This window comes from Strigops habroptila, chromosome 2 (genome assembly GCF_004027225.2).
Source record: "Strigops habroptila isolate Jane chromosome 2, bStrHab1.2.pri, whole genome shotgun sequence".
NCBI lineage: Eukaryota > Metazoa > Chordata > Aves > Psittaciformes > Psittacidae > Strigops > Strigops habroptila.
The window spans coordinates 16,044,136-16,064,538 of NC_044278.2; the positions used below are offsets into that span (position 1 = coordinate 16,044,136).

Here is a 20,403-nt window from a genome sequence, read left to right on the forward strand (position 1 = left end):
TTTGAGGATATTAGCAGATCCCTGGTTAGTCTCTGCACAGAAGAATCAGCAGACTGATTAGACAAAAGATGGATGTGAGGCATGGTGTTGACTGAACTTTTAGTCACTGTCACAGCAAAACACACGGCTAACTTTCTCAGGAGCTATTCAGGAGACAATTTTGGAAAATACTACATTCCCCCAGGTAAATTCCTGCTATGGGTAGAACGATGTCTAAGCTTCAGTGTGCTGATTAGCACCCTACGTGGGGGTCTGGCTGGCCCGGGGACTCCCTGGCCAGTTCCTGCTGCAGAATTGACCAAGTTCTGCACAGGTGGGACACTTGGAAATAGTAGGAAGGTTCCTGCCAATGCAGAAATTGTCACCATCTCTTGAACAGTTAGGTGCTTTGATAGCTTAAGATAATCAACATAGTGGATACAATGCTGATACAAAGGTCCTTGCAATGGAGAGTCCTGTTGCCATCCAGTCTGCAAACAACCATCCTATTCAAGAAATTTGAGTCCCAACACAACCATTACCCTTACACAAAGATTCTTATACCATAAGAGGATTTTAATTTTATTTTTGGTTTGATTTGGCTTTTTAAGCACTCTTCCTGTGTCTGAAACAATTGAGTACTATAGGATCCTACATACTACACTCATCTGGATGTTTTTTCCACTGGTTCAAATAAAGATTGCGCATATGCTACCAGTCTTATGCTAAACAGAGTATTCTATTAGTCAGACAAGTCGGACTGATCATGAAAGCGGCATTACAGTTTTATAAAAAAACAGAGCTGAAAAATGTGAAGTGACAGGTTTGTTGAACCAGAACTTCACTGAAGAGTACTCTATTTCTTATCCTCCATATCATCAACATCTACATATGATAAATCATACTCAATAGCAAGCCACCGTCAACAAGGTAATGACAAAAAACACAAATAGAAACTTTCCTGGAATGTCGTCCTTTCCTATTATTTTAAACTTACAAATAACATCTCCATAGCCTGAATCAATCACTCTGACATTGAATAGGGTGCTAAATGTTAGGCGCAGATCTTCGTAATTGGCTCCTTGTCTGGAAGCTCATTGAATAGTTCCTTTCAAAGACAGTCCACACTTTCTTAATTGTTTAATAACTGACACGGAACGAGCTGATCCCTGTAGAGCTGAATACTGTTACCTCTCTTAACCCTAAAATAAACGTCAAGGTTCCTAAAGTGATTTTGTTCCCATGGAGACAAAGTTAATAATTATCAATGGTATACCCCTCAGTGAGACCTGAGAGACAACTTACCAATTATGATGAAGCTTAACTGAGCAAGATAAACTGTAAAACATAAATGCACAAAGTTATTCAGCAATCATGGTTAATTAGTTCAATACTTTCATCTGAAAAAATATTTCTCAAATGAGAACTATTTGTATGCATGCCCATCCACATGCTGTTTTAACTTTTTTGATTTACTTGATATTCTGAGTACTCCCCACTGTTAAATAATTGGGAAAAGCCAAAGAATAGAAATTCAGTTGAAATGAACAGGTATTGGTACATCTAAGGATTTCCAGAGGCTTACAAAGATTCTACCAATTCACACACTGCAGCAAAAGACACAATGCAACTGCCCATTAATCACCATATACCTTTTCTGTTCCTAAATGTGTGTAATCATTGTATTTTTCCCTCAGTCCTGCACGTTATGCCTGTGGCATAGACATTAGAAATGCATACTTATCCTAAGATACTTGTATGATAATCATCCAGCCCTGGATATCTGTGTAAGGAATAATGGGCATCCAAGTCTTACATACTGAATGCATTCCCAAGACACGAATGTGTGTAAGCATACATACTGATGCACTCTACTGACCGAGCCTTCTTTTCATGAATTGCAGCCAGAACCTCTGCCCTTTGCCTCCCTCATCTGAACTCCTTTCTTACAGGGACACCTTAAGTAAGAGCTACTCCTTTAATAAATGGTCCTTTACAGCCATCACCTTTGCCAAGTTCATGATAGCAAACCTGAACACACAGCCTGTAAGTGGAAGGAACACAACCATCATTGCAGGCTTTCTTGAGAGAGGCAGAGTGTGGTCTCAGATCAGCAGCTCAGGAAAGCTAACCCAAAAATCCAGTAAAGAAAGCTACAACATTAAGACAGCTTGGAGTCGTTGCTGGCCTGCTTGCACAGCCTTGCGCTGGCTCTATTTATACCCCGCTCCGGGGTAAGATCTCTGCTTTGCTGCTGCGGCTCTCATGCACACACTGATCCTTTCCCTATATGAATGCCCCTTGGCAATTCCTGCCATCAATAGTAATCTACAGCAGGCTGAAAAACAATTATTTGATTATATGATGCAACAATCACTCATTGGCCTCATTTCTCCTTGGAGAAATGCATCTGAATATACCGTATCTGAGTCTGTAACACCAATACTCAGGGATGAATTACCACCAGAGTTATCCCCCTCTAGTAGAATTAATTTAATTCATGGTATGCTCCTCTCTAGACGCCATTTCCAGCTATCTGTGTATCAGTGTATTTTTCAAAGGTACAAAAGGACCAATGCAAAGGGCTTAGAGAAGGGACTCATGATGAATACAAGGTTGTGAACAATCATTGCATTCTGCTCCTGACCTTTCCGATAACACACCACTTCATAACTCAGAGATATTTATGACATCCCTATTACCTGAGCCCATTTTCCCACTTCCAATTTGCATAAATCAGATTGACTCTCACGTTTAACTCCTTGCTGTAGACATTGCGACGGTACCTCTAAAAAATGTTAAATAAGGTAACTAACAAATAACAAGCTCAGTCATTAACAAGTTCAGCTGCAAATCAAGATCTTATTTTTCATGCTTCAGAAAACAGTTTGTCCTGCCACAGGCAAGCCAGGGCAGCTGGCATTCCTGAAAAAAAATCTGTTTTTCTGTTTTTTTTTTTTTAAATGTAGCTATGAAAAGACACACAGAGTTACTTTTCAGACTCCAAATACCCCAACTCTATTTTCAGCTCCTGCAGGATTTGTAAGCCTGGGGAACTGACTTCACCTCTCCATCCTTCAGCTTTCTACATACAAATCTGAGTTCCTCTTTCCCCTCTATTTTCCTTCAGGACAGGATCCTTCCAACTTACCTGTTGACCCTGACAGAGCTGGTTATTCCAGCCAGCAATGTCTCAGAAAGTCGGCACATTTAAGCTATGCCAAGCAAAAGTGCAAATTTCAAAGCCAGCCTGACTTCAAGCCAGCCTTGTGCCTGTGGGATCTGACACAGAGCCACAGGATAATTCAGGCTGGTGGGAACCCTGGGGGTCTCCAGTCCAGCCTCCTGCCTGAAGCGGGGTCAGTTACAGAGGGCTCAAAATGTAAATGAAAGGGAGGAAGAGGCTGCAGTGCTGCTGCATCACCACATCATGGAGGAGGACGTGTGGGACTAGACTGGGAAGAGGTGAGAGAATCCACAGAGCGAGTCTGGTGTCCACTGCTGGGGACACAGACTGGTTTGAAAACCGGTGGGAACATCATTCTGGGGCTGGTACAAATAAAGCAATTTGTGAGACTAACAGGTGAGGGGGAGAAAATACATGGACCTACTGCACAGGCAATAAATTTTAACAGAGAAAAATGTTTTGGTCAAGCCGACCCTTACCCAACCCCTTTTTCAGCTCTGAAACAGGCTTTCACTTGCGCATAGGTGCAGCTGGGAATGAAGAGGAACATTGCTAACCTGAAGGTACTGAGGACTGCTACTTAGGGGTTGCTAACTTGGGGAGATTTTTAGGAAGGGGCCTGACATGGTTGGTTGGTTTTGATTGGTTTCCACTACAGTTATTCATTTGGGAATGCGTGCAGCAGCAGTAACACTGTGTTTCTGTTATTGATTGTTCTCTGTCATTGCTTTTCATAAAAATACTTGGATGCTCTAGCACCCACCCTCACTTACCTTTCTCTGGCTGCTACCTGAACCTTCACTGGTGCAGAGTCTTAAGGACACTAAAATGCTCATGCATTTTACTAGGTGCTCATCATGTCTTCATTACTGTAACCTGAAATTTCATTTCCATGCCAATGATTCTCAGATCTTAGTGATGGAAAGCCCATAAATTGCTCTAAGTTTTCCACTTCCCTGTAGGACAAATAAAGGCTGAATCAGTCCATGATTTCATTCTTAAATGTGTCCTGGACAGGCTTAAAATGGGTGCTGTGTACTCTCAGCCTCAGTCCATGACCACTGCCTACATATTTTGATGATTCAAAAGCATCACTTGAAATCTGAGCAAAGATCATGTCTGCAGGGAGAAGGTTCATTCTGAGCTGATTTTTAATTAGCTTCTTAATTTGGCAGACCATGAGAAAGATGAGGCTATCTTTCAGAATACTGTATTTTTTTAACAAGGTCTGTTGGCAGCTTCCATAAAATCAAGCCACACGTGTCTCCTTTGGACACAATCAGAGCAACACTCATCTGATATGCCGGCTCCATATGAAATGACCTCTCTTCTTTCATCAGCATCTTCACAGTATGGCTGCCAGAAAGCATTGGCATGAAAGATAGTTCAATGGGTATCAGAGCAAATTTACTTGCAATAGATATGAAAATGCTAAAGGAGGAAAGATTATTTTGAGGTTATGGTGCTAACGTGCAAAACCTTTCTAAGGGCAAAGCTCTGACTCTATTTGCAGTTTCATATCTGAGTGTAATTTGCTTATGTTGTTAATGGTCTAGAAAGTCACTCCTCCCAAGCCTTGACATCCATGTATCTTAGTGTCTACAACTCACTAGATACATGTTCTGTACATAAAAAGATCCCTTGGGAATCTGTGTCTCTGAGTAAACCCCTTTTTATTTTTGATTCCTGAATTTTCTCAAACTTTCTATTTATCACATCTCCCCTTTTGGAATGGTTGTGCTTGTAAAGATCTTTTGGGGTATGCAAGGGCAAATCATGCTTGTAACAAGCAGGTATCATGCACTGAGATAAACAGTCAGTTTGGAAAGACTTGCATGATGAGATTCATCAAATAAATTAATAGCATTGAAGTGAGGGAAAATGAAAAAAAAACAAAAAAACAAACCAAAACAAAGAAGTCCAAACCAAACCCACATAGCAATTACATAGATGTCTCAGATTTTGAGCTTATTGCTTGTCTTTGTATTGATACAGACAGCTAAACACAAATGCTCACACCTTGGTCATATACGGCTATGGAGACAAAGAACTTAAGTTTGCATCAGAATAGCAGTAATGACAGGGTGAGCACAGGCTTCTGAATATAGCTGAAGACACATACTAAACTCTAGGGAGTGCCAGTTTCTACTAGGAAGTTTGGGTCCAGCATTGGTGTGCCCGTATGCAGTGCAATGACTCCACTGGGAAAATAGATTTAATTCTAACAAAATAAGGAAACAGATTAAATGTTGTGGTCAGGTCTCCACAAAGGCCAAACCTCATGTGCTGTGTAATGGGATATACATTAGGAGAACTCAATGCCAATGCTGGCCATTAAGACCAAGAAAGTTTAGAACCATAAAGAAAAAAGTTAACATTTTTTAAGCCCCTATTATTTAGCTGAATTTATAATAATGGAGGTGTTTTCCTTCTTCATCGAACACATAAAGTGAGAATGGGAAGGCCCTTCTCATTGTGCTTGTTTTGTATTACACATCCATTTATGTTGGGTCAGGAGTGTAAAGAGCTCACGTTGCTTCTAATGAAGCCATGAGCATTTCACACTTTGAAACAGCAAAAATCCTAATTATTAGCAACTCCACCTTTAATCTACAGACTTAAAAATGGAATAATACATTTTAACAAATACGAGAATAATTAGAGAAGAAAAATAAGCAAGCAGATCAGCAGCTTCTCACTTATATATGTGAAAGCTGCTTGTATTAAGACCAGTGATTTATTTCATCCAGGTCAACAAGCCTTGCTGCCTTTGCTTGAAGAGCAGAGATCACATAGAAGGCTTGCTTCTTGCACGTACAGATTGGGTTTTTTTTAATATACCAGAGATTGATTCCTAAAACCTCCATCTCTGGTTTCTCCACAATAAAAACTCATCACCCACCGCTGAGTTTATATTCTATTTAAAATCTTGAGACTGCAACTAGCCAAAGCTCTTTTCCTACAAGTTTTCATATGAGTTGGTCCTGTTTTCCGACACCATTACTTTTTAGCAAATTGCCACACTTAAGCAAGTTGTTTTGACATGCTTTTAAGAGGGTTTTCATCAGCAACAAGGACAGGTTTATAAGAAGTGTGATATTAATTTTCCTCAGTCTCAGCATGCTTGAAGAAACAAAAACCAGAAAGAAGCTATGATGTGAGTTATCAATCAGCTTCACCACTCTTCATATGGGTCCTTGTAAGGAGAATGGACAGTAGAACAATTTCAGAGTCATGCTGCCCGTACGATGCATCTTGGCGTTGGGATGGAGAGAGAAAGGGAGAGCAGCACAATCCAAAGAGAGAGAAATGCTCAGCCATTTCAGAAAGGAGGACTTTGGTGACAAGTGAAGGACCTATAGCACCTCCAGCAAAAGTATGGAGCAAACGCATCCAGCAAATTGAAAATAATCCCTCTCTGTTAGTACATTTTGGGCCAGTCTAGCCCTTATACCTCAGTGTCAAGCTGCGCCACAGACTGTGTCCTGGCCCCTGCAGAGAAGCAACACAAAGCTCTAACATCCCTCTTCCTTTCAGGATCAGGAAAAATCATCAGGCTCTGAATAGATCTTCAGACCAGCTCATAGATAAGTATCTGTTTTCCACTCAGCATAGTAGCAAAATGGCAGGGGGATAAGAGGGGAACATGGACAAAAAAAAAAGAAACTGAAAAAGTCAGGCCAGAATTTGTAACTTGTGTAGAGACTTCCTAGATACTGCAATGTCATGAACCTACTAGGGTCATTTTTGCCACCCTCATTTGCAGGCTGAGTCAGCTATGTTACCTACTGTCATCCATAACTGTGATACATCCCGAGAACATTGCTCCAGGCCCTGTTGGGTCATTTTGTCTTTATACACCTCCATGACTCCACTTACAAACAGATCCCAAACTCATCACTTTTAAGGTACACTTTGTATTTTCATCATGTGTAGTGTTTAGGTCACTAGGCAGCAGCTGCTGCAGGAAGGTAAAATATAATATTTAGCCTTATGGTGTCACATCTATCTGATCTAAATTATTGCATTGCTATGATCTTCACAGGGCAAAGAGGATTCAATAGCAGAAAGATTTAGTTGCTTATGGGACCCTAACAATGATTAGTTTAGGCAAAGTCAAAAGCCAGGGAGTACAGTGCATTGCCAGTTCTTGACACTATCTCCAAAGGTGCTTGCTAGTTTTGTAAAAAACTACCTTCTGTGTATGCACTTTTGTTAGGAGCAGAAGTAAAAGTCTTAGAACTTCCTATGCTAGGGTTAAGCAATACTAGATTCAAGGGGTTGGTTTGTTTTCTAAAAGAAGAGTATGACACCCCTTCTCCATCTCTGGTTTCCCTGGGGAATCGATGGAGCTTACCTACACCACGAACAGACTCACAACTCAAGCCCCAGCTGTTTAAACAGACTTTTTTAACAAGAGAGCACCATCTGAACTGTTTAGAAGCCTTTTTTGCATCACCTGTTGCAACTCGAGGTCAGTTTGAGGGCAGCCAGAAAGGCAGTTGGTCCCAAAGGGAGTGAATACAAGTTGCACATACTAATCCCATCATCTTTCTTTAGGATTCAAACCCACCAGGGAGCACAAATTCCACCCACGGCCCTGTTGTGACTTTGAGACTTCAGCAGTGAGTCTTGCGGTGCAGCGAGATGGGCATGGAGATGCATCAGCACCCTTGCCTTCATCCTTGTAGCAGAACAAGAATGTGGAAAGTGAAACTACCCAAGACACTGTGAACAGTGCAGTTTCTATTTCAAATAGCCTTGTTATGCCCAACAGGGCACAGTGGCCTCATGAAAGTGTTTGCACAACTAAAGCCAAGAAAACCTTACTTGCATCTTCTGTCATGAGAATACTTTTTTTTGTCTGTTTTGATCTGAGGTTTGCTTTGGATTTTTTTTGTAATTCAAGACATCTTACACATCTTTCATTATAAAAGTGGTTTTAGAAACATGAATTTAATGAGAAGAAAATTGTGGTATTTTAACCAAGTCTGTTGCCAGCAACAGAAGCATAACATGAAATGAGGATGATGATAAATTTAAGCTCATGAGGCCTTCAATACACAATTTAGAGCTCAGCGGTAGTCCACTGCTGGCAGTCCATGGGTGGGGTTGCTTGTGATGAGATTCGGTGACAAGTTAAAAACAGTAGCTTTCAAACTGCTACTTTTATCTGGGGAGAGAGCTGCTGTCAAAAGCTGTTTCTGACAAAAGATATTTCTGTCAAAACAGACTACAGTTACATAGGCATTTGGACAAGGTTTTATTATTACTTCTTTTTGATGAAGCTTCATTTCATGTTCATATTCTTGGAACAGAAATCTTTCCAGTTTTCTTTGAAAAAACAACATTAATTGTACTTAAACAAATTAGAGATTTAAATTTGAAAAAACAAGCTGTAGTATTGGGAAGTCTCCAGTGGGCTCCCCCAACTTCTGTTTTCCTGAGGCTCACAGTACCCTGCCAGATAGATATGTGGCACGAATACACAAAATGGGTCTTACCCACTGTCCATAGCAAATAACACGTGCACGACCACCACAGCCTGCTGTGCTGCTCTGTCACTGTATTCATAGCATGAAAAGAGAAAAGCAAGACACTGAATAAAGGTATCAGCTGTGCCACTTCCACAGGATGGACCTCCCAGCATGTCACCCGTTGTATGTCTAGAATAGAAACAAAATCAAACTACAGAGACACGAAGTTCAACCCATTCATGTTCCTGAATCTTTTTTAAGTTACCAGAAGAAAAGCCCCAAATGAAAACAAATTTCTCTTTCATTGGATGCATTACTGGCAGCAAGAGCTGTTCTCCTGGTGCCAGACTTCCACCAGCTTTAGTCCATACAGGAGAATAAACTTGTAGCTGACTGTTTGCCTCGTCTGTGGGCCCTGCTGGAAAGGCAAGGCTGGCATCCAAAAATCACATCACCAGCTCCTCTCCCTCTCCCCACACCCATGCCCACCACTTGCTACCAGCCTGCTCTCAAGCGTCAGAATTCATTGCTAGAGTGCCCATGTAAAGGATCCATTGCTGTCAGAGAACGGAATGCAGGGAACAGACTCAAAGAAATTAGATCAGGATGGAAAAAGGACTTTACTCAACGAGAGCTCACATGACAAGGGCCTGAAACCCCTCCTGTCCAAGTGCTGCCGGTCTACTCAGTGGCTAAGCAGGAATGTGTATTTCCCCTCAAACTAAGGCATTTCCATTCACATTAGGGCAATGCAGGTGGAAAGGGCCACAAGAATTGGCAAGACATGAACAAATACAACCCCTCACACATTCAGGTTTTGTCAATTCACTTGTGTGTTTAACCTGAGATGCAAGTCAGCCTTGGCTGAAAGGAGCTGACAGCTTGGTGGCACAAATGCTTTGAATGAAACAAACAAGGACAATAATTCAAGAACTGCCACAGCTGCAGAGACTGGAAGTCTGAGCAAAACATGATGCATGAATTCAGTGTATTGGCTAATCATGAGGCAAGTGTTTCCCACCCTGTGTCCAAACATACTTGGGCTGTCAGTCTGCTGACATTAGTAGCCTGCACACCCACTGGGCTGCATATAACTGAAGGTTAGAAAGAAGAAAGTGTATCTGTCTCACTGGTTCTAGTGCTGTGGTTCCCAGCTCCAAGAGCTTTCTCGATTATGCTGTATGTAATTCAGAGTTTCTTCACTGCTTTGTGCCATGAATGATATTTAAACAAGCAAGCCATCCTCTTCTTTTGTCAGCTTATGGTGTATTTCATCTCCCACTAGCTCATAAAGTGACAGTTTGATTATAATGTAATTACTTTTTTTAGTGAACCTAGCGCATAATTTTATTTCCAGATGGGTTTATGTTCCTTATATTTAAGCTCATTACGAACAAGAATGCTGCACAGAAAAAATACAAAGTGAATTCCTTTTTTTTTTTTTCTTTAAAAGGTGAACATTTTGAAAGCCCTACATAGTGAGGGAAAAAATACCAATGTCACAAGGTAGAAAAGATGAATTTCAAATATGAGAGCACAAATGAGCTTGAGATCCCTTTAAGGCATTTACATGGAAATTGAAAAAATAAACGTTTCATTTTCATTGCTTGGAATTTGGTGAAAGCTAACAGGCTGAACAGCTTCAGTATCTAAGAATCAAGAGCAAAGATCAGAGAGTGGCTGCAGATGACCTTGGCAGGGATAGTGCCAGTTCACAAATTGGTGAAATGAAAATGGAAGTCTTTTTCATTCAGTCAAGTTTCCAAGCCTCCTGTGGCTGGGTACTTGCCAAGTAGCTCGTTTGCAAGTCAAGTATTATTTGTTGATGTTAAGAAGCACAAGCTGATACATTTTGCCAAAACATGTGACAAGAAAATCCATGTAAATCAACAGTGCTTTGCAGCAGAAACTGTGGTTCCTCTCTAAAAGCTGTCTTAGTAAAATGGCACCCTGGGGTTTCCTGTTTATTGCATCCCAGTGACTTCCAAATCAAACATGATCAACTCGGATGCAACTGATAATGATTTTTTAAACTGCTGCTTCTATGAAAATAGAAATGAAATCATACAGTCAAGATGTGTTTTCTGGCTCACATGTCGGCGGTGTAGATACTACAACTATTTAGTCAATAATCCTATTTACGACTCACAATAGAGTTTCTTTTCTATCATCCAGTTTGCAGTTTATTGGTGTTAAGGGAAGAAACAAACCCAGAAGGAAAAAAAAATAGTAATCCCAAATCAAACATCTTAACTTACCCTAAAATTGAAATTGGATCCTTAGTCCATTTCTTTAGCAACGCTTTTACATCCACTCAGGCATTTGCTGTTGCAACTCTTCTGTCCAAACCAGAGGTGCAGGGCAGTGTACTATGTTGGCTACATGTGTTTGCTTTTTCTGAGATGAGAAATTATTTAGAATCACAGAATAGTTTGGGTTGGAAAGGACCTTAAAATCGTCCAGTTCCAAACCCCTTGCCATGGGCAGGGACACCCTCCTCTAGACCAGTTTGCTCATGGCTCTTTTACAGTATGGCTGTAAAACATAAGCAAGAGATACTGCCAGTATATCCACTTCTCATTGCCATTGTGCCACTCAGGACACTGCAGATGTGGCTGGATAACAGTGAAATCTGAAATCTGTAACTTGTACAACTTGTACAACTTATGGCATTACCAGCCAGGCTGCAACTGAGGATTAAAGGACATCCTGCTGATAACTCCTACACTTTGCTCCTTGCAACATATTGGACCTCTTCCTCTTTGACCAGAAGTTGCTTCAAAATATATTTCCTGAAATAATAGAAATTTGCTTTAGAAATATATATACCTATGTTTCTGTTCTCTAACAGTTCTGAGCTCATTTTCCCATATTTCCAAGTTCTAAACCGCTGATAAGCAAGTTAATCTGCTGTTATGAGTCTCTCTTGCTTTCCATGCAGTATCCATCCAGTGACTCTCCTGGGAGACTTTAAACTAGCATGTAAGATTTTTATATTCCAGACACGTATTCTACCTTATTCTATTGCCTTGCCACAGACCTCAGTACACCAACTTAATTGTTCATTTGTCTGGGCCTGTCAATTCCTCCATTTTCACACTCCCACCTCGGTATGAGCCTTCTATTAGGTGGTGGGAAAACTCAGAGATTATCACATACCACAACATCATTTATTTACTCTATCAAACAGGAACTATTGATTGATTAAGCTTGTTCAGTAGCAAACCTGCAACATAATTTTAGCAAGAAATAGCTTAGTTCTATGTAAGAATTGCACCCTAGAATTCAGATAAAAGACTTGAAACACCGTTTCTTTGCTGTTTTCTTTTCAAATGAAAAAAATAACACTCTAGTAACAAAAACTAGGCACCTAGAGGAAAAGGGAAATCATTTGAGAGAAAAATCAAAGATAAAGAGAATAACAGCTTATATTAGAGCTTAGCACTCCCCAGGGGTATCATGAAAGCTTTGGAATGGATGAAGCATTTCTAGTAATTACAATGAATCGAATAAACACTGTCAGCTTCAGGTTTGCCACAAAATATCACAAGAAAAAAGAAAACTGAATTTTTAGTTCTTTATTTTTACTGACAAGTTATTGTCTCAGTTAAGTGACTAGAAAAAGAAAATCTTTTTCCATAGGATTTTCAGCACTTCAAAAAAAAAAAAAAAAAAAAAAAAACCAAATAGATTTAAGAAAACCAAATTTTTCCTTTTCTTTTTTCTTTTCTTTTTTTTCACACAGAGCAGCTTATTCCTTTCCTCCTCAATCAACTCAGTTGAGCAGTTTTTGTACATGACCCGTAGAGCATCATAAGACTGATAATCACTATTGAAACTACCTTCTTTAAAAGCAAAGCAACTGGAGGAGGTCAGACAGAGTTCAAAGACTCATCATTCCTGGACACATTCAGATTTCCTACAAGGTCCACAGTAAGACCTAAACCACCATCCCTGCAGAGGCCTCCAGACTCCAATTCCCCTTTGTTTCTCTTTTGCCACATATTTTGGCAACTAATCAATGCTCAGGCATCAGACTTCTTCCTACTTTTCCCATAGAAGTCACTGAATAGCCCAGGGACACAGAGGCCTACAGGAGGCTATAGCTGAGGGGTCCCAAGTCCACAAACCAAAGATTTTGCAGAGTAAAGCCACAGATGGAACCAGACAAAGCAGCGATAAAGTTGGGACTCTCCTCCTTATCCAACACTACAGAGCAGCTCTTGACTTCAACTTGCCTGACTCCTTGCCTACCTTCCAGCAAACATGAATCCCAGCTGAAGGCGTCTCTTCAATGTATTTAACCACTCCTTTGTTTGGTTTTATTCCAGTCTGAAAAGGAAAAGATTTAGGAATTATAAATTCTGGCAAAAAGGACATTTGAAAGCAGCACTTAACAAAGTTTCTATTTTGAAAGGCAGAGGATGCATCTTGAGTTAAGGACACAGCATCAATTCTTCCGGACATAATTCAAAGCAGTCTTCAGCTTCTTCATATTGATGCAAGATGAGAAATTTATTCATAAGTGGCACAGGACTAGTCAATTTGGCAGTTATGTTTTTCTCAAATGAGGAAATGGCTCAGAGGTCAAAGCTTTATCTGACTGAGAAGCCATCAAGCTGGTGACAGCTTTATGAAACATAGTGCTGAAGTTTCTGTTCAAAGCCAACTCCATCAAAGGAGAAAAAAAAACCAAAATTGTGTCAGGAGTCTTATTATGTGACTCCATTAAGAAGATTTTTTTTTTTTTAATCAATACATGGTATGAAGTCCACATAATTCAATTTGAGAAAATTTTAACTAGATTATATCTTTGCAAGAAGACCTTATAGGTCACTTTAAACTCAATTTTTATCTGTCCAAATAATGAACTCTAGAAGGTTAAGAGATTAGCACTTCAGACTATGTTTTAGTGTAATCAAAGCTTTCCTGAGAGGAGGCTATTGTACTGAAATTGTCAAAATCTTGTCTGGATTATCATATAGACAAGAAAAATCCCAAGAATGAATATCTACCAGTTTCCTCTGGCAAGGTAAAATAAAGCACAAAAAAGGTGCTAAAAGAAATGAAGACAGTCATTTCCATTAACGAAAAAGCTTACCCCAAAATGGCTGAAGGAATGCTAAAACGAAATAACCAATTCTCCAACAAATATAAAGAAGATCAAAATTTGTAAGGTGTTATTTAAAATACAATTAAATATCTTGTTTTCCAGAAGTAATTCCTGACTTTTCGTTCTTTTCCGTCAAAAATGATTGCTACCTTCCTTTGGATTTTATTATTTTCTGTGTACATCAAAACCATGACCCAACTTTTACTCTGTGTTTTTGCTTTTAGCTTGGCATGTGCAAATCCTAACATTTCTCTTTCCTCTGGATTGTACTTCCATGCACCGAAACAGGAGGGGGAGGAGAATTAAGAGGCAGCCTGACCCACTGCCCTGCCAGAAGGGAGGCTTTCATCATACCTGTGTCGTATTTGACAGGCTGTGCCTCATGCACTCTTTGGCAACCACCAGCAGCTGAAATGCCACCATGTCCCTGGTGGTCTGCTTCTAAGCTTCACCATATTTCAGGACTGAGAAGTTTTTTATCCTTCTTCTCGTCCAGGGAGACCCATTTTGTCCTCTCCCCTGAGGATGAGGAGAACTGAGCACCTTCTCACCACTGCCGTCCCTTACCTACCAGCAGGCCACTGTGTCCCCAGTTTCACTAATCTGTGCTGAACTATTCACTTCTTCCAGCCCTTCCCTTCACTCTCCAGTCCCTGATCACCTTGTGGTCACAGGACAAGCTGCCTGGCAGAGTGCTGCCCCACCTCTGAGACCCATGCCCGTGGCAGGGGCCCAGAGAACATGCAGAAGCCAGGCTGCTGGCTCCAGTGAGTGCCTTGGGTGAGCAGCAGCCACTGAGGCAGGACCACCAGCACCTTGTCCTGATGGCAGACAGGGTGTCCTGGCTGTGCGCTCCATGCCATCTGGGCAGTGCTGCAGCTCACAGCTCTGACCCCAGAGCACGCTGCTGTCTATCACTGCTCTAAAATAACATCATTCAGCAGTCCTGCCCCACTAGTGATGACCAAAGGCTGATGCACACACCAGCTGCTGAGGAACAGCTTCACAGAACTCCTTGAGGAGACACAGCCCTGTGACTTACACTCGACTCAGTGAGACTTGAGATCTAAAAGCCTTTTATGGAGATAAAATACCTCTCCTGAACTGCCTGGCTTTTTCTGGCATTTGAGGAAGGCAAGCTGCTCCAGAGCTGGCATGCTGTACAGAAAATGCTTACAGGAGCTTGTGGAGAAGGATGGCTGTATTTCTGCAGGGACCCCAAATGGAAACCCCAAAAAGCATTAAAAATAAGAAATGGTGGTATAATCCCTCTGTGTTATGGAAACCACTACAGCCTGCATTTACTCCGAATGCTCGATCAGGCTGCATTAAGGCTCTTTTGCTAGCACCAACAGATGAAAGCTTGCTTGTGTGTCATCTTTGGCCATTAGCCTCATAACCATTTTTGGAAAGCCTGTTTTCCTACTGCCTGATACAGTTGCATGTGACCTGCTTACGTTTTCTATATAATGAGTCGGTAACTTTGGTTATCCAGAAGAAAGGTAATTAAAAATAACATGAGGCCAAGCAGACAGAGACAAGTGAATATTTAAGCACCTGACCAGGACAGGTGCTTAAAGATACCATTTAAAAGGTCTTCAAGTAAAAAAAACCAAATTACCACCTTGACAGATTATTAAATGTTTAAAGCTTCTGGCAAGAAGAGCTGCTAATAAAGAAACAGTGTACACCAGAAGACAACAGCAGCAACAGTAATTATGTAGTAGAATGATTAAAAAGCATGCAGCTATAATGACTCTCATCTATTTTATGAGACGAAGTCAAAGATTCAGCATTAAAAAAAAAATCAATTAGGGACTAAGGGAGATGGGGGAAAAAATAATTTAAACTGAATTCCTACAATCAAGTGATAAATCAGTCACGAGTAATTGCAGGAATCACTGCAGCTCACCATGTTTTGATAACACTGGCTACTCCACCAGAGACTAAAGAACTGCTCCATTTCTCAGCATCCAAAAGGACTCTGTGGAGTAATCTGTGAGAAATTGTTGTGTCGAACAAATTGTGCTGCTTGGCTAGAAGAATATGCATCACGATCAAAATTAAGAAGCTTGCTTTGGAGAACTTTTCTTATTTTCATAGCAACAGAGCTAATTTCAGTTCAGTGGCACCTAACAGGCTCCTTAACTCTTAACCACTTATAGATATGTTGTTTCGTTTCCTCTTCCTGCTCTTCCTTTATGTTTTTCCTCTCCCAGATAAGAGGTGTTCAGCTATCAGCTTCTCACAGTGGCGCTAGCCAAGAAAAGCTTCTTGGACATCTGCCATGTCCCCCCTCCTCCGTAGATGCCAGGGAGTTCAAGGGAAGAGCATAAGGAAGATGCATGGGAAAATCTGAGGTGATTCCCAGCCCTTCCTCTCACAAAGCTCCATTTCCTTACAATGGGATCTGTGTGCTGGAACGTGATGTTTCATGCACCGTGTCATGCTCATGGCTGGGCAGGATCCCACCCCCAATTGCCTCCTCTCTCCGTAACTGCTGAACCGAGACAGCTTCTGCCTGGGGTGGATCCTTCAGGGAGGCACTTGTGAGAGGTCCTGGAGGTGAAAAGCCAGCTCTTCCCCAGCCAGCTCTTCCCACTCTTAAGAAAAGATGAGACCTCATTTGGAGTATTGTGTACAGTTCTGGTGTCCTCAACATAAGAAGGACATGGAGCTGTTGGAGCGAGGCCAGAGGAGGGCTGCGAGGATGATAAGGGGGCTGGAGCACCTCCCATATGAAGACAGGCTGAGAAAGTTGGGGCTGTTCAGCCTGGAGAAGAGAAGGCTGGGTGGAGACCTCATAGCAGCCTTCCAGTATCTGAAGGGGGCCTATAAGGATGCTGGGGAGGGACTCTTCATCAGGGACTGTAGTGGTAGGACAAGGGGTAACGGGTTCAAACTCAAACAGGGGAAGTTTAGCTTAGATATAAGGAAGAAGTTCTTTACTGTGAGGGTGGTGAGGCGCTGGAATGATTTGCTCAAGGAAGTTGTGAATGCTCCATCCCTGGAAGTGTTCAAGGATGAAGTCTTGGGTGACAATGGTTAGTGCGAGGTGTCCCTGCCCAGGGCAGGGGGGTTGAAACTAAATGATCTTAAGGTCCTTTCCAACCCTAACTATTCTATGATTCTATGTTTGCTGTTAGATAAAGGAAGAGCTTCAGGTCATGCACCTAAGATTATATTACGTATTAAAAATCAAGACCTTTCTAAAGCTTTTGGTTTTATGTCTCTAGGTCTTTCCTGCACCCTCCTATTTGTGAAAAAAATATTGAAACATAGAAAACAAATTGACGCTATCAGATACTTGCCTTACAAATATCAGAGGAAATAAAATCCCGCCAACTCCTACCCCACTTATCAAAGAATCACAGAATCATGGAATAGTTTGGGCTGGAAGGGACCTTCAAGGGTCATCCAGACCGACCCCGCTGCAATGAGCAGGGACACCTTCCACTAGATCAGCTTGCCCAGAACCTCATCCACCTTGGCCAATATGTCTGCATGAAAGAGACCTTTCACATGGGCTCTTTTTGGCATGGCGGTGCTGAAGATTCGGTCTGACATGCCTTGTTTACTATAACACCCTTCAAGGTCTGTGTGTGCCAGGATGAGGTCCCTGCCCCTCCACCTCATTCAGAAGATGCTGAAATGCTTCAGAGAGCAGAAGATTGGATTGGACTAAGTATGAACAATACATTGCAAGGATGTGGATCAGGTCACATGAAAAACTTGTTTGTGTGTTGAGATAAAATATAATTTCTCATTTACTGCTTTTCTAAATAATTCCTCTTTTTATATTCAAAAAATAAAAGATTTTTTAATATCATGATTGCATACCTCTATTTTCAGTAAAGTATTATACACTTAACTATAAAATATTTTAAAAGCCAATTTTCAGAAGAAGGTGAGAGATAATCTCCAATAAGGACTTCTCTGTGCCAAAGCTGCTCTGTTTCTCAACAATTTCCTGGAAAAAAAAAACACTGATCATTATCACAATACCATCCCTCCTAATTTGCTTGCTATTCAAATTTCAGAGTGGGTTGCAATTAATTAATATGGGTTTACATGTGTTATGTTTTTAGACCTAGAAGTTATTGACAGCCACTTGACATCAATTATTTGTATTATTGCCATCTTTGCACCATTGAAAGCTCTCTGGAGAAGAGCTTGGGAACATGCTGGAGGTGGAGAGTCAGAGTTGCCAAAGGCAGGTAGTCACTCTGCTGTCATACTTGTGGGGACTGGGAAAACAGGTATCACAACATGCCAAGCTCAGGGTGCTTTAGTTATTGCTGTTGTTTTCATCAGTGAGGTTCAGACATGAAGAAGGGCAGGCTCAGATGTTTTAAATCCTTACTTCCAAACATTTAGGCACAGTGTGACCCTACGTAGCTTTGGGATGTGACTCTGGCACAAAAGACAGTCAGAAAAGCCTCCCTTGTCACATATACGTGTGAAAAAGCAGTCTAGCCCACCCCAACTAGGCACTCATGGGCAGGTGAGATGAAAGCTAAGCAAATCCCTGAGGTTTCCAATAGAAAGGCACACACATAAAATTAGAAAATAAACGAGTCGAGTAATATGCAGAACATTAAACTTCAGAAACAGCATCAGAGAAATGAAGCTCAAGTTCTAGGGGTGCTGAGTGAAAACTCAGAAATGCAATAAATCTGGGTGCCAGGGCTGCAGGAGGCAGACATTGTATTTTCATTTCGGTGATGAAAATGGGGCCCGCACCATTCTGAGGGCAGCTGTGTGGGAGCAACACAGCCCCCCAGTGATGCTGCTTGGACAACAGCAGCCCACAGGAGAGCAACCTTGGTGTAACCCAGGCGTCAGTATAAGACCTGCAGCTGTCTGAGAGGGCATCTGTCCAAAACCTGGTAGTGCTGGGAGGAAATTACCAATGATGATGCTTCCTTAGGCTGACCATCAGCTGGATTATGCAGCAAGCAAGGGACTACCAAGAGACTTCGAGAGCAGGAGTCAGCTTGAAAAGAAATGAAAAGGTACAAAAATTTGTGACTGTGCTGAGAGACATTGGAGTAGGAGAGTGGTAGCAGAGTGGTAATCAAAACCCAGTTAGAAATTCAGAAAGTCACAGGCATTTGTTAATGCCTAGTATTGTGGTTTATTTTTCTTATATTGATCCTGAACATGGATTGCACTGATTGTTCTTTAATTACTTTTCACTTTTAAAAAATGTAAATCAAACTATTTTGATCCTGATTTGATTTAAACTCATAAATTGTACAGCTTTTTCCCTGACATAGTAGACAAAATAAATGACAAGTATTACACAGTGAGGAATGAGAGAAACAAATTGCCCAGAGGAAAAATTTCCTGCTTACCTGTAGGTGTTGAAATTGGGCTGAGCACCCACCCGATGCTCACATGCTTCTGAGAGCTGGTGAGCCAAAGGGAGGTAGGATGGCCACGTGTTTTTCCCTTTGTGTAGCCCTGGCGATAGGCCAAACACAGGAATCAAATAAGAGAGGACTAAAAAATCCCCACTCAGAGAAAAGTTCTCCCCGTAATTATATGAGCAATAATAAAGAATTTGGCTTTCTCCTCTCCACACATTACATTTTGTAGCAGTTTTTAGGAAGATTCAAACAGAGGAAACAATACCAATACAGGGTGCTGCTTCCCAATCAGCAGCACATCCCCAGAGGTCACTAGACACAAGGGCAGGTACCATTGTTCTCCAGGTCAGAGGAAGACACACCCGTGTTTTCAGTATCGATGGCTTCTTCTGTGAGTCTGCATCAGAAAACAGGAAGCAGATGCAGCTCAAAATGCTGTTTAATGATGAAGTACCTTATTAATGATCACCAGAACAGATTTAAAAGCTTCGAGTTTTAACAGCTGTCCTTAATCATTTATCAATTACACACCCCAAGAAACACAGCAGCAAAGCCTTTGTCTCCTTCCCACCAGACGACTTTCACTTTGTTGGAGTTTTTCCTTATCATGGTCATACCGCAGCTCCCCCCTTTTCTCCCTTATTTTGATTTAAGCACAGTACAGCTCCCAGAGGTCTGCTTTTATCTTCTGTACCCCAAACCTGACCTCAAAAGTTCCCTCTAAGATTGAAATGCACGTTTGTCTCTAGTGGCCTCGCTCCATTTTGCGACGTGCTTCGATTGCTAGAGCAGCCAAACGGGGCAGTAAGTTAGAGGAAGACGTTGTTCCCATAGTAACTAATTTCCTCTACCCACTCATTAGATTAACACATATCAGATCAAAGGCAGACATGAAAATATCTCAGAAATGATAGTCCAAAGCATTACTTAAATATAAATGAAATTCACCACACCATCTCATAAAGCACTGCTTAATACCAGAGCATATATCTATAGCTGCATTGCTGGTTATGTTGTCCTGCTTGAAACTTATAAAAAGTATCTTGGATAGTTCATTTTGTTGCTACTTCACAGACAATTGCTTAAGTACAAAACCAAATAGGAACTCCCCACTATCAGATCAAAGCTGCAACAAAGCAGGAAAGTTCACCGGCTCTGTGATCAGTGCTGTCAGTTCACTCAACATTCAGGCAACATTTCTAACTACCTCAGAAAGGTCTGATTCACACTCCCAGTAGCAGCAAATCTCTTATCAGTTTCACTTTCCCCAAATTC

At 41.2% G+C, this 20,403-nt stretch overlaps 1 protein-coding gene across 4 annotated transcripts in view; it reads right to left on the reverse strand.

Moving 5' to 3' along the window:
• CD96 (CD96 molecule) overlaps positions 1-19,924 on the reverse strand; it is a 72,207-nt gene extending 52,283 nt beyond the window's left edge. Inside the window, exons 1-5 of one of the 4 annotated variants that reach the window (XM_030471696.1) lie at positions 19,835-19,924; positions 19,461-19,525; positions 19,114-19,222; positions 18,667-18,752; positions 12,898-12,975 (exon numbers count right to left, since the gene is read on the reverse strand). The gene's annotated coding sequence lies outside the window, so the exon portion shown is untranslated. Of the gene's footprint in view, positions 1-1,284; positions 1,321-8,670; positions 8,732-12,897; positions 12,976-18,666; positions 18,753-19,113; positions 19,419-19,460; positions 19,526-19,834 lie in introns of those variants that run through there. The other 3 variants (XM_030471697.1, XM_030471698.1, XM_030471699.1) reach the window with 3 other exon arrangements.
• Positions 19,925-20,403: the final 479 nt, after the last annotated feature.